At 43.3% G+C, this 12,500-nt stretch overlaps 2 protein-coding genes across 6 annotated transcripts in view; both read left to right on the top strand.

Moving 5' to 3' along the window:
• The window catches only part of arhgef40 (Rho guanine nucleotide exchange factor (GEF) 40), a 42,401-nt gene extending 41,148 nt beyond the window's left edge, over positions 1–1,253 (top strand). For both annotated transcript variants that reach the window (XM_076288776.1, XM_076288775.1), the window contains exon 27: positions 1–1,253. This exon is cut by the window's left edge and continues 1,632 nt beyond it. The gene's annotated coding sequence lies outside the window, so the exon portion shown is untranslated.
• A 1,458-nt stretch (positions 1,254–2,711) lies between these two features.
• The window catches only part of znf219 (zinc finger protein 219), a 28,045-nt gene continuing 18,256 nt past the window's right edge, over positions 2,712–12,500 (top strand). For 3 of the 4 annotated variants that reach the window (XM_076288772.1, XM_076288773.1, XM_076288770.1), the window contains exon 1: positions 5,078–5,467. The gene's annotated coding sequence lies outside the window, so the exon portion shown is untranslated. Of the gene's footprint in view, positions 3,101–5,077; positions 5,468–12,500 lie in introns of those variants that run through there. The other variant, XM_076288771.1, reaches the window with a different exon arrangement.

The following is a 12,500-nucleotide window of genomic DNA, read 5'->3' as shown; positions in this document are numbered from 1 at the left end:
CTCTCCTCATAGACTTGGATGCTTTTGTCTGCTCCAGAGGTGCCTCATTGTGTTCCATTATGGGCCTCTGTACCATGTATGGAGGGGTGTAGATGGGGGGAGGCACTGTGCACTAATCTCCAAACTCCACTGACAGTCCTCCCAGTCCCTTCAAACGCAACCACTCAGATCGTCCGCATGTTTGGTAGATCAACGATACGTTTATTGATTTTTTTTTTGTCTTTCCTCTCACCCATTTCTTTGAGATTCAAGTCCTCCGCATGCTGAGATTGTGTCGTCGCTATACCCTAACACCACCCTACAGCTGTTTTTTGTTTTGTTTTTTATTCCGCGGCTGTGATCCAGTTTAGCGCTAATCTGCCGTGGCCGCGCCGGATTCTCATCTTGTAATCTACTCAACGACGGCGGATCTGCCTCGCCCATCGTGGGCTAACGAATCAACACTGCCGCTGCACGGCTAATCCACTTTTGGTGGACCTGGCAACCGAGTTGTCCCTTGCCCCCTTAGAAATTCCCTTTTTCCCTGTCCCATTGCAACACACATTGGTTACTTCTCTCTCTCTCTCTCTCTCTCTCTCTCTCTCTCTCTCTCTCTCTCTCTCTCTCTCTCTCTCTGTCAGTTGTTCTTCGAGAACATGGAGTCAGAGGAGGATATTGGGGGCTATTATGGTTTTACTTAAGAATGCAGTCACTCAGTCTTGCGGCACTTGGAATGTGCCTTAAACTATAAGCTGCCCTTACCTGTTCATAGTGGATTTGATCTGTCTTGTTTGAGCTGTATGTTTTCATTAGATTAAAGGATGTAGCTGAGTCTTAAGACACTAACACACACACACACACACACTCGCATACTCACACACACACACACTCACACACACACACAAACACATAGCTCAGACCCAGGAATACTTTCCACTGTAGGTCGTTATATTCTTGCTTTCTGTAAAGACTTTTTCCATCGTGAAAAAAAAGATAGGCCTTGGCAGAGGCTTTGTGTTCCGAATGTAAATACTAGCACTATCCAAAAGAGAGGAAGAAAATAGAAGAAAAGGGGAAAAAAATGGTGCCATTTTTTAAGCTTGTTTTGCTTTAACCATAATATACAATGTTTACATGGTTTCACTGATATTTTTGGAGGGGAAATGACTGCATGCCCTGTCTGTACTCTATTACACTGCTTTTTACTTGATAACCATTTGTACTTGATCGTGTGTTGACTTGTTTCTGTATTACATTAAAAAACAAAACTTGGACTGAATTGTAACCTCCCTTTTTACCCACTGGGAATGTATGTGTCATACCATATACATTATGCCTTGAGCAGGCAGTGCGGAATAAAACAACAACTATAAATATCGCACATCGTGGAGTTTAGCGTCATCATTCAGTTATGTCATTGGAGACCCACCGAACAAACTAGCGAAGACCCCGGAAAACAACACAAAAAAAAAGTGCCTAAGCTTCGACGAATGTGAGAGGGTGTGAAAGAGCAAAACGAAAAACAGAAAAAGGGAGTTATAAACAGAGTGATGAAGAGAGAGGAAAGGTTTGAATAAAAATAGAAAGAGAGAGACAGAGAGAGAGGTAAGGGGAAGTGTGAGAATATGAGGGATGATGGGAAACAGTGAGGGATTGAACAGATAGAGGATTAGCCGAGAGAAAGACAGAGCGAGAGAGAGAGGGAAGAGGGGGCAGAGGACGGTGGAGAGGAATGATGGGAAAAGAGAGAGCGGAGAGGCACAGACAGAGGGGCACAGAGAGGGGAGACAGGGAACAAGTAGAGAGAGAGAGAGAGAGATGACAAAACAGAAGGGAGTAAAAAAGGAGAATGAGTGAGTGAAAGAGGGAGGGGAGGAAGGGAGGGAGGTATACCAGAGGGGTAGACAAGTTTTTTTTTTTTTTTTTGTCTAGATAGAAATCTGAAGAGAGAGCCAGTGAAGAGGGAGAGAGAGAAAGAGGGATAGAGGAGAGAGCATGAGTGAACCAGAGAGAGGGAGAGAGAGAGGGGTAAAGGGGGATGTTGACAAAGCAGAGAGACTGTGGTGAACAAAGAGAACGTGGGGAGAATGAGCCGGGTGAAACATCAAAGGGATTTTTTGGGCCTGGTTACCGGGACAACAGACATTTGCATGCGATTAGCTTTTTACATCATATTAAGAGGGGAAGGGGCGAAGGAGAGGGGAGGGAGGAGAGAGAGAGAGGGAACTATAGATCATAAAGGGAAAGGAGTAGGAAGGAAGGAGAGGGAGTGAGAGAGAGAGACGCTGGTGACACACATACACACACACATACACATTGACTTGGCGACTAACAACCAAGCGCTTGTCCGTGAAGAAGCCAGTTCACGTGTGCGGTATGCAAATCATTGCATTAAGCCGCTTGTGTGAGGCTGAGATGATAGATGTATATCTAATATGGCTGGACATTTTCAAATGTTTCCCAGGGCTTGCGTGTCATTCCTTATCTTTTTTTCTTATTTTCTGAAGTGGTTCTGTTGTCTTTGCACCTTTGCAGTTGGTTGTACTGTCTCGCCTGCTGCCTCTCTCCAAGTCAATATATTACATACACTCGCTCTCACATACATCATAGTCACACCCTGCAGGCTACACATGCACTCACAAAATGCTCCCAACAATATGCTCAGACACACTCACTCGCACACACACACACACATATGCACACACACACACACACACACACATATGCACACACACACACACACACATATGCACACATGCACACACACGCACCCTTTCTCACACCCTCCCTTCTGCCTTCTCTGTCTCTCCTTTCCCCTTCTTTCTTCACTCATTCTCTCCCTGTGCCTGTCTGTCTCTCTTCCTTTCTTTTTCTCTCCACTGTCTCACTCTCTTCTTCTCCCTCTCCATCTCTCTCCATCCCTCTCTTTCTTTCACCAAATCCCTCATTCCCTCGTCCCTCCTCCTTTCTCTCTTCCTCCTCATCCCTCTCTCTTTCCCTCACTCTCTCTTTCCCTCTGGCCTGCAGTGCTGCATGAGATGCTTCAGTGCCCTCCGTATTGTGGCTGCATTGTGCTGAGAGGCATCGTCATGGCGGCCGTCGCCACGGCTCCATTGTGCTGGTGAGTATTACAGTATCAATACCCTGACACTGCGACAAAGGGCCAACAGCCTCCACCATATCACCACCCCCCCTGCTCTGTCTCATCCCCCTCTTCCCCTCCTCTCTCTCACTCCCTTTTCCCTCTTTCATTCCGTCTCTCTCTTTCTCCAGCCTCAGACCATCCCTCCTTTTTTCCATCCTTACCCCTCCGTCAATCGATTTCCCTCCATATCCCACTAAATATGTATGTATTGATCCCCCTCTTTTGTCAGACAACTCCCTCCCTTCTTCCCTCCCTCCTTCTCTGCCACCCTTTCTCTCTCCCCACATCTCTTTTCTCTCACATCTATCAGATTTCATTCTCCGTGTTGCCCCCCTCCCTTCATATCTCACTCCATCTCTTTCTCTCACTCTAACCCCTCCGTCGTTCACCATCTCTCATTTCATCTCACCCCCCACCCCCCTATTCCTCCTTCCATCTCTCTCTCTCTCTCTCTCTCTCTCTCTCTCCCTCTCTCTCTATGTGCCATCTAACCCCCTCCCTCGCTCTCTGTCTGTTTTTTTCTTCTTTCTCTTTTTTTGTTTGTCTCCGTCTCACTCACTCTCTGCATATTAATTGCAGCATTTCTGCAGCGGAGGAGAAAACAATCAAAACGTCAGGGGCGGGTGATGATGCTACTGTAACACACACACACACACACACACACACACACACACACACACACTGTTGACACGGACATACATACACACAAGCGCACATACACATTGGACACAGATAGGCATGCATACAAATACACACAAATAAACAATACTTATGCATACATACATACAAAAAATGGCGTTGTGCGAACCCCGACAGATACACACACCCACATGGGCACAAACACATATCTGCATACATTGCTAACACAAACAAACATCACAAGCACAGAAACTAAAGTCTGCTAAACCTTAAAAAGAGAGGAAAAAAATGTTTGGCCAAATTAACCCCTAGGCTACAAAATAGTGAGATATGTGTTGGATCACATTTTGTGTCAGGAAGAGAGTATATATGCCCACAGCTCATTAACACTTCCACCCACAGTGATATATTTAGAATGTTAGGCTATACGAACCTAAGTATGTTCAGAGAACATACATTTAGAGAATAATGTGACAAAGACTGCATGGCTATGGGGATATTATTTATGATATTTGGTGAAGAATAAAATCAGACATTTTTAATTAACTAGGAAATGTATTTTGAGACATTGGATCATTCTGTATTGACAAATACCATTTGACAAATGTTTTCAGTTATTCAACTGTACTCTTGATTATGTGCATCAAAAGAAGCAAAACTAAAACGCTGATGTTTTGTTTTAATTGATCAGGTGCATGTCTATCTATCTATCTATCTATCTATCTATCTATCTATTTTTGGGTGGGAGGAGGGTGCGACATTATGTGGCACAGCGCGGGCCAGTTGGAAGCAGTGCACCTGCGCAGCCTCACGTGAGCGCAAGCCGCGGACAGCCTGCATGTGCTCGCGTGAGCTGTGAAAATCCGCCGGGGTAGACATGGAGGAGTCAAAAAACTTTCACACACCAAACTTCCGGCTTGCAACGACAACTCTCAGTCTGTAACCGCACAAAGCAACGGCAACTTTTCTGCACCTTTATTCCTCGACAGAATCACGTTCTTGCATAAAAATATTGAGATTCTTCTCGACCAATGTCAACAAATACACGCTTTACTACTTACCTACATTGTTATGACAATAAACGATCATTAAACGAAACTTTTCACCCTCTTCAGTAGCAGAAACATGTAGTCTAAACTGTTTATTAGAATTTTGTAACAACATAATGGGATTCACCAGATACCTGCAAAGCAACAATATATCAAAATGCCACACGCATTTCTGATGGACCAAATTAGGGGCATATGTATTTGAAATAGAATAGTTTAAATATTTGAGATGTGTCCCAAATGCACTGCTAAAGCCTATCCTGCCGTCCTATAGATCAGATGCTGTGCGAACGAGAGAGTGATAGCTGCCCCGCATGTGGGAATGTTTTAAAATGGTGCCCGAAAGAGTCTAATTACATTTGCAACCTACATCAGACTCCACTCTATCACCGCTCCCTTTCTCTCCCTCTCTCTCTCATTCACTCACTCACTCACGACTACACAATAAATGGATCTTTGCGAAAAAAATGCAAGAGAGACGTGCGATAGAAGAGGGGAGGAGGAGGAGAAGAGAAAGAGCAAGGGAGGGGGAAACGGCGTATGCTTGTATACAACAACCCCGATTTCCATTTTTTTCCCTAACTCGTAATGTATTTAATTCAAGTGAAACGTAATCATGACGTGTCTTGTCATTAATCTCATCGTCGCCTCTCCCGTAAGTACATTGAGCCTTACTTTCATCAGGAATATATAGTTAATACAGATAAATGTATCAATATTTATATACATGCACCTTTATAGATGATAAGATGGATACACTCCGTTTGATAGTGCGGTTACAGGCTTCCCAAAATGACATACTTGTTACATTTACAAACAACCAAATATCTGACGACGACTTTTTTTCCTGTGGATATAATCAGTATAGAACCATCATCAGTATTGTCTAAACAATTTATAGTTATGTTTTTTTTTCCCTTAATGTAGTAGTTTTACTCTGTTTCATCCAGCTAGCATGCGTACGATGTGAGTGATTGGCGGGTCATATATGCGTGCTGTTCAGTGCATACATGTAGCCACACACACTTGTGCAGTTTGGTGTATGTCATGTATGATGCCCGGCTATGTGCGCCTATCCCACCGCCAGGCTATGTGTTCCAAACTGCCGGCAACGATGATGCGAATATGGATCAAGAAAATGTCGCAACTTTAAATTAGGCCCAAATTAGTTGCATTGCAGGTTAAATTGTGATAACACATTTATTTATCATTATTCAGGTATAATCTGTCTTTTATAAAAAAAAAGTGTTCTCTCCGAAGTCGGGCATTACGCATCGTTTGTTAAATAATAACCATCGAACTTTTACAAAGTTTCCGCTATGTTTCAATCTTAATGCTGAACTTGAATACTGCAACGTGCACAATGCATGGTCTGTGATTGTATTTTAGCAAGACTTGTGATTGTAAGCAAGGAGGACATCAGGCTGGCTACATGAGTCAAAAACATGCTACTGAACTTTGAGTGATTGTAGTTTGTATTTCAAAAGAGTACTCGATGTACTCGACATGTCGAAACGTGAGCTTTTGGTGTTAAAGATGACGTTCTCTATCGACGTTGTGTCTGTTGAGGAACAAGTGATGAATGATTTGAGGATTGGGCACTGTGAATAAATCGTAAATGTAGCGGGGTGATTAGCTTGGCTAATTCTTTTGTTGGAAGACGCGTAAAGTATGGCACTGTTGAGAAATATCGACTTTTGTCTAGGATAGGAGCACATACGACCGTCAACTCCAAGTTGCGATACATATTGTAGCAATTTGGGCATAAATAGAGCTACTAGTTACTACCTACGATTACCACAACCCGTCTTGTCCTAACGTCACCTCTTTGGAGTAGCCTACTAGCTCCGGTAGTCACCTCTTTTGACGCTACAGTGTTTTCACTCTAAGTAGCGACCGCGTAACTGTAACACTGAATCTATTCAAAACATGGACTAAGTTGTTAATAGTCACTGAGTCGGTGAAAATTGGGTTTTAGGCTTTCTGCTTAAGTCAACGTTCAAAAGTTGTTCATTGTCATACACCGGAGGGGCTGGTTGGTTGTAGTTCAGCTATTTTTGTGATGGTGGATGGATTGGCATTGCAATTCAAGATGAAACCCATGATGGCACTTTTCTCCTGCTCCCCTCGCATACTCGTGTCCTTTCCCCTCCCTTAATCTTTTGTTGAAAGAAATTCAGGAAGAAAATGGACCCGGCGTACAGTCAGATCTAAACGCTAGCTCAGCGCCCCGTCATTCCCATCAGAGCGTTTAAAAATAAACGTCTGCTGATTCTAGAAATATTTGTTTAAGATAGTGTATATTGTTCTTTCTGAACGATGATACGCTTGCAAACCAAAGCATCGAAGCGGTTAAATCTGGTATTGGCGAGGATTGCACCCTGCATTAGTATTTGTTTGTTGGTAATTATTTATTTCATTAATGTACCTTTTTAATTGAGATGGCCGCGAGAGAGAAGGGGGAGAAAAGCGAGTGAAAATGGTTGCACGTTATTGACGCACATCACAGGGGCGCGGAGGAAATTCCTCTCGAGATAAGAAGCAGACGTGTCATCTATGTCGTCCGGATACATAATGCCGTCCCATAACCCAAAAAACGTTAGAGTGAAATAATACTGAACTCATCTTTCATACGGGGCAACGTTTACAAAAAATATTCGTTTCGCTGAAAGGGTACTGAGTCGTAGCAAAATCTTCTGAGGGCATGACTGAGGGTACAGTTTTGCTCTCTTTCTCGTGCTCCTTAGACTGCCTTTTTCATCTGCGTCTCTTTGGCATGCAAGTGTCTGCCAGGGACTGAATGCCTCTTATTCTTGGGATTCTTATTTTAAACCACCATTGACGTTTTTTTCGTTTAAAGAAAGTGAGAGAGATGAATATTACTTTCAAACTAGATTGAACCAACGTGCATTTTGGTCCCTTAATCTGTTCATTATGTCATGTTTGCCAGTTCATCTCAGTGCAGTCTTCCAAGTACACACACCAAACACATACACACATACTGTACATACTGCGTCTCCTATGCGACTCCTGCTTTCTTGAAGGGTAGCTCTACTTCAGAGTTTACTCACCAAACCACTGATTACTTTAATTGCGGCAATTAACACTCTGTTGGAGAGAGACTCTGATGTACACATTGCCTTCCCACAGTGAAAGCACAGCTGTACTGACCTTAAAAACAGAAGGTGAAGTTTGAATTGTAGTGCGACATATTATGCACATCCCCTTTGCCTATTTGTTTTGCTCTGAGCACACAGCCACCCTGAAATTAGTCACAGCACAACTGAAAGCTCCACGCTACAACCCTGGACGTCCGGCAATTTTGTAATAATGGTTATTGTGATGAGTCCATTTGGGGAGCTCACTTGCCGACCATAAACAGATGGCATATAAAGACCTGTTATGGAGGAGTTTAACCACAATTGACAAAGTGGATCGGTCTGCTTTAGGCCATCCACAGCATGTTTATTCCAGTCTCTGGATAGACTAGTACCCATGCACAAGCATACATTTTAAGCAAAACAGATAGAAAAAGGGCCATGCCAAACATCACCCCTCCATAATCACTGCATGTAACTGACATAGCCAAGTCTTATGGCATCAACCTGTTGCCACCACTTGTACTGTACAGTAACATATTGGAGTCAGTCTTTTTTTCCCCCCCTCCTCTTGTATCAGGTCTGAATCAGAGCCCTTGAGTACAACGTGTAAGCGACGCGGTGCCTGTGAAGATTCGCAGTGTTGGTCTTGGGTCAGGACATGGCAGCGTTGTGTTGCGTTGTCCGTGTTAGACAGAGGTGCCACACAGATGGAGAAGAGACTTGTTGGCCTAGTGCACAGCAAAGGGTTGTACCGGTTGTACACTGTAGAGTGAGCAAAGAGGCGCAGGCTATTTAACATGCAAATGTAATATAACCATAATCAGAGTTGGTGGTCCATATTTGTGTAGTTTTTCTCACTTTTACCATGTGTTATACACAATATATTAGTATTAATTGTGTATGTCGTGTCTTACAAAAGACAAGACATTATGGTAACAAACATGCTCATCTTTCACTCTGTCTCTCTCTCTCTCTCTCTCTCTCTCTCTCTCTCTCTCTCACACACACACACACACACACACACACACATACAAACACAAACACACACATGCATACAAAGACACACAAGTCGAGAGTCCTCTCACAGTGCTCCACCTCTTGCGTCTTCACTTGTTGCATACCCAGCACAAGTCAGCATTTGCCTAACAATTCACAACGTTAATGACGATGTGTTCTTTTGGTGTTTTTGTGTCCACTATTGGCATGCCATGGCTGCTGTGAGATAGGGCCCATTAAAATGTGCCACCCCATCCAACACAGCAGGATGTTCCGGTGCAGCAATAGAAAGGGGGGGGGGGCAGTTAGGAGAGGATGGTGTGTGTGTGTGTGTTTGTGTGTTGAGGGTGAGGGGGTGGTATGTTTGGGTGAAGCGTTCTCCAGAAGATTGTCATCCTCTGGTGATGCTCTGTCTTTTTTTTTTAATCAGTGAATTAAAAAAAAAAAAGTCAGCTCCCTGACACACTCTCATTTCACTAAAAACATTAAGCAGCAACCAGCTGTGATGCCTTAAATAGAAACAGTTAAGTCAGGGAATGCCCATGAAGAACAAAACAAAACAAAGAAGATCCATCTTTTTTTTAAAAAAAAGAGATTTCTCCAATTGAGGATTTCTTTAGAAAAGGGGGGTCACTCACCATATGCAATGAAATGAAAGGGTTGTCTAGGGTCAGACAAACGCAGTGTGAAGTCAGTCATGTCCATAATTATAAAGCAGGTACAGCTGATCTGAGGTCAGTCAGCGTGGAGCAGTTTGAGACAGCTTATTAGCACTCAGCCATCGAGGGAAAGGGTGGCGGAGGAGGAGGAGGAGGAGGAGGAGAAGACAGCGCAAGAAATAAGGGAGTGTGTTGGAGGAGTCCTGAGATGAAAGTACACCCGTGAGACACCCGTGAGACAGACACAGAGAGAAATGGAGAGAGAGCAAAAAGAAAAATGTATGTATGTGTTACATACGGTATGTATATATATATATATATATATATATATATATATATATATATATATATATATAGAGAGAGAGAGAGAGAGACAAAGAGAGGGGGGGGTAAGACCGTGGGAATATAAAAATATAGCACAAGTGGACATCCTCAGGTAGAGAAAGAAAGAAGCGCGTGCGAGAGAGAGGAAAGGGAACAGGGGGATGAGTAGAGGGTAAAAGAGGACAGGGGAAACATTTACAGGATGGTTCGGTTCATGGAAGAGAGACTGAGAGAGAGGGAGGGAGGGATGGAAGGGGGTAGTGTGTATAGTGGCGAGGGGGAGAGTTCAGGGAAAGGTGAAGTACAGGAAATGAATCCAGTCTGCAGGGAAGTTTGCTGTGTGACCAGAGGCAAAAAAAGCAGGCCAGATTTATAACAGTATGCATAGTCAAACTATTTATACCACCTACACACGTTCACACACACACACACACACACACACACACACACACACACACACACACACACACACACACACACTTCACTCTACCTTCCTTCAGCACACACACACACATGCACACTTCTCTCTACTTTCCTTCAACACACAGTATTAATGGAGACATGAAACATCTTTGCACACACACACACACACACACACACACACACACACACCCACACACACATACACACACACACACACACACACACACACACACACACACACTAATGCACACCTACGTCCTCATACAACCACACACACACATCCTTACTACTAGACCAGTAGCCATTCCTGAGGGATCTACATTCATTCATACACCTACTCTGAACACACCCACTTAAGCTATATATAGACTGTCTACCAGATTGTTACACTTACGTGCACCTCTGTAGAGCCTTATGTAATCCAACCAGAGGCTCATAGCCTAGCTGCTATAGACAGATGGTGCTTCCAAAATCACTTGTGTATCGCATCCTTAATGTAAAAATCATGAATTGCAATTTCCTTGGCTGCTTTACTATGCAAAGATATGTCCAGATTGTACGCATAGATTTGTCAAAGAAATCATAACAATGACCCATTTGGGGAAATATATTGATGATACTCTGGAACCAGTACATATTACTTGATTATGTTATACATCACAATCGGCCTCTTTGTGGAAATAAATAAATGCAAATCTCGGGTTCAGATTATTCTTTTTTTTTTTAAAAACAGCATGGCATATCATATTTAGGCTGCCCATTGAGGTATTTTCATATATAAACACTTAGCTTATGGCAGTTCTGTAAGGGATCTTCCATATTGTCACCCCCAACTTCAAGGCTCTTGTTTGGGCCTGGGTTGTCAGTTTGGCGGTGGGGGTTTGGGAACTCGCTCCGTCATGAGTAACAAAGTTGCGGATGACCTGCCATAGATCCTATCACTTGTAAGACTAGGCTTCCCCTAGTCTTCCCCTACCCTAACCGCTTACGCAAAGACGACTCCTCGCATCTGTCAGCATGACTCAAGCCCCCACTGCACTCAGGGCTGGAGGACTCATATTCACATAGGACTACATGTGACTGCTTCTTATTCTACCCATGCTGTCAGCTGGTCATCACCAGTGTCAGGGACATAGTCACAACAACAACAACAACAATAATAATAATAATAATAATAATAATAATAATAATAATAATAATAACAACGATCTTGATTTATGTAGCACTTTGCAAACAGTTTCCGATTGTTTACTAACAAAATCGTAGCCCTAGGTCGATAGCTGTGCATAGACATCTGTAGACATGTTTGGGTTAAAGCAACACCAAAGAACTTTCCCTCTGTCGCACGCACGCATATTTGGGTTAAATGTGAAGAGGCGCTTACATGTGAAGAGTAAGGACAACGTTTTGAGATTTAAAGATGGCAACCCTCAAGGGTCTATCTCTTCAATCTATGTCTCCTTTCCATTTTAGCAACATATAAGCCATTTTTTTGCGTCACAGTGAATGAATGATACTGGCCCATGATTGACCTGGTTAAATAAAAATAAAACAATACCAGGTCAGGTTGTAAATTTAGAAATGTTCTACCCAAACGTTGTGAGAGAGGAGTACTCTCACCTGTGGCATCGTTTCAGATAGACCTGTGAGGTTTCTAAAGTCTGCAGTTTGGTGGCCAAAACTCAACAGGAAAGAACAGGGTGAGGTTTAATGCCATGGGGTCTCAGCTTAGAAGTGTACACGGTAGAGAGGACTGCCATGGCATGCTGCCCTGCATGTGTTTTGTCACTATTGATATTCAGATTTTGGACTATTTAGATATATATATGAAATAAACCTCAATTTTCGGTTGGTGATCTTTGGCCTGTGTGCAACGTACCACAGTGCAGCTAAAGTGCTGTGTATACCGTGTACCTAAGAAATGATTATATTCAGTGAAACCATACAATGTATTAAACTGAAGTTTAGACTTGCTTTCGAAACATTTACTCCACATTTTTGAACTCCTGCCTGGCCACCCAGACAGGCTACTGGAAAGTGGAGTGCAATCGCTGTTGGTGTTGTTTTTCCCTCCTCTGCCGTGAGATTCGGCATGTCAGGGTTCCACACCGCTGTTTGCTGAGACAAAGGTGTTTGGCATGTGCGAATCTCGTGCATGAGTGCCTATGCCAATGAGCTTCAGCCC

This window comes from Alosa pseudoharengus, unplaced genomic scaffold (genome assembly GCF_046254945.1).
Source record: "Alosa pseudoharengus isolate Yale_2024_CS ecotype anadromous, Long Island Sound unplaced genomic scaffold, YU_APseudo_1.1 YU_APseudo_1.1_scf_17, whole genome shotgun sequence".
In the NCBI taxonomy this organism is placed as follows: domain Eukaryota; kingdom Metazoa; phylum Chordata; class Actinopteri; order Clupeiformes; family Clupeidae; genus Alosa; species Alosa pseudoharengus.
Note: the sequence above shows the minus strand (reverse complement) of the source record. Positions and strands in the feature narration are given on the sequence as shown.